A 5,168-nucleotide genomic window follows, 5' to 3' on the forward strand; every position below is an offset into this window, starting at 1 on the left:
AGCGAGGCGTCCCTGCGGGGCTGCCGTGCGGAGCGGTGGGGACGCGGAGACTGCGCGCACAAGGAGGACGCGGGCGTGCGCTGCTTGGGTGAGTGGGGGGCGGTGGAAAATGGGTCAGGAGGCCGGCAGAGGCCGCTGGGATGGAGTCGGTCTTGAGTGTTGCTTCCCTCACTTCGGTGGGCAGGAGAGCACGCCCAGGCTTTAGCGAGTTGGTTCCCACTCTGGGATTTTTCTGGGATAAGCTGATTTGCTGTGGAGGCCTGGTTGGGACGTGCACCCCCTGGAGTTTCCCCCTAATCTTTCTTGGGAATTCCCTTTTGTTTATTCCAATTCTTGCTCATTTCGGGTATGTGTCACCTGGGTGTTGGCAGGTTCAGTTGTTCCCAAAGCCTGCACCTCATTCTCTTTGCAGAAAACAAACAGTTAACCACAGCGATGACCTTAGCAGAAATAGCAGCAGTGGGTAACTTTCCCTGAGCCGCCCCCATTCTCTGTGCTCTGGTCACCTCTTGTGACTTACCCTGGCATCTGCTTGGGGGCCATGTTTTACCAAGGAAGGGGGCTGTCCCTGGAAAGCAGACCCCCCCCAGTGGACACTAGTCATTCTGGGGTGCTCTGCGCAGCGGAAAGCAGCAGATGCCCCCCAGCACTTCCGACTCGCAGGTCCCCCATGAGGGAGGGGTGTGGCTGGGCCCTTGGAGCCACCCTGTCCTGCTGAGGGTGTGCAGGTCCCCGCTGGCCACTCTGCTGGCTCAAGACCTCTCCTTTCTCAGAGCCTGGCCCAGGCTCCCCGCTGCCTGCAGCGCCCTTCCAGACACTCTGGGTGGTCAGTGTCATCCTGGGAGCCCTTCTTGGTCTTCTCCTTCTGGGCCTCATGGCCTTTCTGATTCTGCCTCGAGTCACACAAGCCATGCAGAGGGGTAAGCGTGAGCCCACCCTGATCCCATCAGCTGGTGCGCGGGGGCAGGAGCAGCTCACAGCTCCAACCTGGTGTTGGGGTCCGGGCAGGCGGGGTGCTCCGTAGATCAGGCCTATGCAGACCTACCCCTACAGTCCAGGGAACTGAGAAGCTGAAGAAAGAAAGAGACAGACAAATCCAGTTTCTTAGAAAGAAACACTTAAAAGGGACTTATGAAGACAAGCGATGTCCGTGCCTTTAGCTGAGACGGTGGATGCCCATATGATCATCCCTCACAACTAGAAATTATATACCCCAGGGGAAGGGGATGTACAGGACAATTGCTTAAGGGCAGGATTTACGGTAAATGCATGCTCTTATGCAAGGAACAGTAGATAAAATAGAAATCTTAGAGGCCTTCCTGGAACTGGACTTGGTCAGAAGTCAACATGGTGGATCCACATCTAAGACAGTTGCTTCAGCCTGCAGGCTGGTCTCACTTAGGGCTTTTTTTTTTTTTTTTTTTTTTTTTTTGAGACGGTCTCGCTCTGTTGCCCAGGCTGGAGTGCAGTGGCCAGATCTCGGCTCACAGCAAGCGCCGCCTCCCGGGTTTACGCCATTCTCCTGCCTCAGCCTCCCGAATAGCTGGGACTACAAGCGCCCCCCCCCTCGCCTGGCTAGTTTTTTTTTTTTTTTTTTTTTTTTTTTTTGAGACAGAGTCTTGCTCTGTCGCCCGGGCTGGAGTGCAGTGGCTGAATCTCAGCTCACTGCAAGCTCCACCTCCCGGGTTTATGCCATTCTCCTGCCTCAGCCTCCCGAGTAGCTGGGACTACAGGCACCAGGCACCTCGCCCGGCTAGCTTTTTGTATTTTTCAGTAGAGACAGGGTTTCACCGTGTTAGCCAGGATGGTCTCAATCTCCTGACCTCGTGATCCGCCTGTCTCGGCCTCCCAAAGTGCTGGGATTACAGGCTTGAGCCACTGTGCCCGGTCACTTAGGGCTCATTTTATTGGCCAGAGAGAGTGGCAGACATCTGCATCAGCCTCCAGCCCTCAAGACAGAGCTGAACCCTAGAAGGTTCCCCCAGGCAGCACACTGGGGCTCACCGGGAAGCATCATGTGGTTGACTGACAAGGGGTGGTAGCGAGGGATGGGAGGGCACTGGGGGTCTGGCTGTGTTCCTGTGGCCCTCCCATCCTAGCCAACAGCCTCCTGCTTCTCTGCTGCCTGGGTGGGGTTCCCACCTGGAGTTACTGCCCTCCCTTGCCTGTGGCCACGTCCACACTGAGGGCCTGCGTGTGACCATGTTCACCTTGCCTCAGGTCTGGGAAGATCTGAGGCATCTCCTGAAGAAGCGATCTATGATGTCATTGGGGAAATGCCACTAGCAGGACTGTATGAGGAAATCGTGGAGGCCGAGGCCGTGCCCCAGGATGAGGAGGACGCAGGTGTGGTGAAGGTGGACACAGAAACAGCAGGTGGGTTTGTGCTCCAGCTCAGGGGTGAGCTCTGGGGTGGGCTGTGGATGCTGACCACAAGATGCAGTGGAAAGGGACTCTGACCACAGGAGCCTGGCTTCAGAAGGCTGCTGACCACAGGGCTCATGGATGCAAGGGGACCCGTGGGCAGGGGAGAGCGGGCCACACTAATGAGGGCAGAGTCAGTGGCTGGAGTCCCCATCGGAGAGGCCTGCCCCGGGGTGGGAGAAGAGGGCTGTTGGGTGCGCTGGGAGCCATGGGTCTGGCAGAGGCCTATGCTGCAGCTCGCTCAGCCTGTTTCCTCACCTGTGGGAACTGCGCTGCTGTTGCAGGTGCTTGAGGTGCTTCAACGTCAAGATGCCTTGAACGTTGCCAGGTGCTTTCTGGTTGACATGTTTATGCGTCCCCATCCTATGGGCTTGCCAAATGTGCTTTGGGGACAACTTGCACATGTGCTGATTTGGTCATGCAGTGTCTCCTGCGCCAGTTTCAGGGGAGGCGTCTAACCTCCTGGAGGGACAGTCTACACGTGCAGAGGGAGGAACCAACAGACCCGTTTCTCAGGGATATGACGAGGCTGCGTTTCCGCTGGAGGAGATGACATTTTAAAGCACCCTGAGGAGGAGATCCACCAGCTGGCTGTCGAAATCACAGCTCTTCATTCTCTTGTACAATTGTAGTGGATTTCGTGAGAACGTCTTGGATGAATTTCTCTTGCAATGTCCTCCACATCCGTATAAAATCCAGTCTTTCCAGGCCCTGCCTGGCTCTAACCCCCATCCCCTTCGAGGGCCATCTGCTGTGGACGGTTGGGCTGGGTAACCTTCAGATTTCTCACACATTATAGCAAATGCAAATATGTATAGAAATCAGTGGTTACGTTTGTGGTTTAGAGACACATGGTGTCATCTTCATCTTCTGCACCCAGCAGTGCGTTGCAGAACTTCTCATGCCAGAACATTCCTCTTTTTTTTTTTTTTTTTTTTTTTTTTTGAGACGGAGTCTCACTCTGTCGCCCAGGCTGGAGTGTAGTGACCGGATCTCAGCTCACTGCAAGCTCCGCCTCCCGGGTTCACACCATTCTCCTGCCTCAGCCTCCCGAGTAGCTGGGACTACAGGCGCCCGCCACCTCGCCTGGCTAGTTTTTTGTATTTTTTTAGTAGAGACGGGGTTTCACTGTGTTAGCCAGGATGGTCTCGATCTCCTGACCTCGTGATCCGCCTGTCTCGGCCTCCCAAAGTGCTGGGATTACAGGCTTGAGCCACCGCGCCCGGCCCTCTTTTTTCTTAAAAACTCTTCTTAATTGAATCCAAAGTATCTTTTAGATATCTACTTGTGTAATCATGTCATCCGTGAATATTCAGATTTATCTTCTCCTTCCAATCCATGTACCTTTAATCTCTTTTTCTGTGCTTTATTTTGTGGACTGGGACCCTTCAGTCCAGTGTTGAATAGAGGCAACCAATGGGGATCTTGTCTCATTCATGGACTCAGAGCAAACGTGTTCCACATTTAATTTCACTATTAAATATAATATTTGATGTTCGGTTTTGTAGATGCTATTTATCAGATCAAGGAAAGCCCAGTCTATCCCCAATTTGTTAAGGGTTTTGCTTTTTATCATAAGTAAGTGTTGACTTTTATGAAATTCTTTTTGGTATTTATTAAGATGATAGATGATTTGATTTTCATATGTTACATTAACCATGGGTTAAACAAACTTACCTTTATCATGATATATTATTCTTTTTGTATTTCACAGGAATTAGTTTGGTAATACATTGGGTCAATGTTTAAAAAAGAAAATGATGTGTGATTTTTTTCTTTTGTTGTAGTATTTCTGTTTAATTTTTGCTATGAGGATTATTCAGGTACCATAAGAGTTAGGAGTATATTCTCTTTTTAAAAATATTTGCTAATTTAGGCTCCCACCAACAGTGTAAAAATGTTCCTATTTCTCCACATCCTCTCCAGCATCTGTTGTTTGCTGACTTTTTAATAATCACCATTCTAACTGGCACGAGATGATATCTCATGTGGTTTTGATTTGCATTTCTGTAATGACCAGTGATGATGAACTTTTTTTTCATATGTTTGTTGGCTGCATAAACATCTTCTTTTGAGAAGTGTCTGTTGATATCCTTCACCCACTTTTTGATGGGGTTGTTTGCTTTTATCTTGTAAATTTGTTTAAGTTCCTTGTAGATTCTGGACATTAGCCCTTTGTCAGATGGATAGATTGCAAAAATTTTCTCCCATTCTGTAGGTTGCCTGTTCATTCTGATGACCCATCAATGATAGACTGGATAAAGAAAATGTGGCACATATACACCATGGAATACCATGCAGCCATAAAAAAGGATGAGTTTATGTCCTTTGCAGGGACATGGATGAAGCTAGAAACCATAATTCTCAGCAAACTAACACAGGAACAGAAAACCAAACACTGCATGTTCTCACTCATAAGTGGGAATTGAACAATGAGAACACATGGACACAGGGAGGGGAATATCACACACTGGGGCCTGTCAGGGGGTGGAGGGCTAGGGGAGGGATAGCATTAGGAGAAATACTTAATGGGTTGATGGGTGCAGCAAACCACCACGGCACCTCTAGACCTATGTAACAAACCTGCACATTCTGCACATGTATCCCAGAACTTAAAGTGTAATAAAAAAATTTGAAAGAGTTTATTTATGTAGCATTGGTTTTATTTCTTCTTAAATGTTTGGAAGAATTCACTAGTAAAGCTCTCTCTCTAGGCTTGGAGTTTCTTTTTTAGGAAGGTTTTT

Source organism: Colobus angolensis, unplaced genomic scaffold (assembly GCF_000951035.1).
Source record: "Colobus angolensis palliatus isolate OR3802 unplaced genomic scaffold, Cang.pa_1.0 Scaffold204, whole genome shotgun sequence".
Taxonomy (NCBI): Eukaryota; Metazoa; Chordata; class Mammalia; order Primates; family Cercopithecidae; genus Colobus; species Colobus angolensis.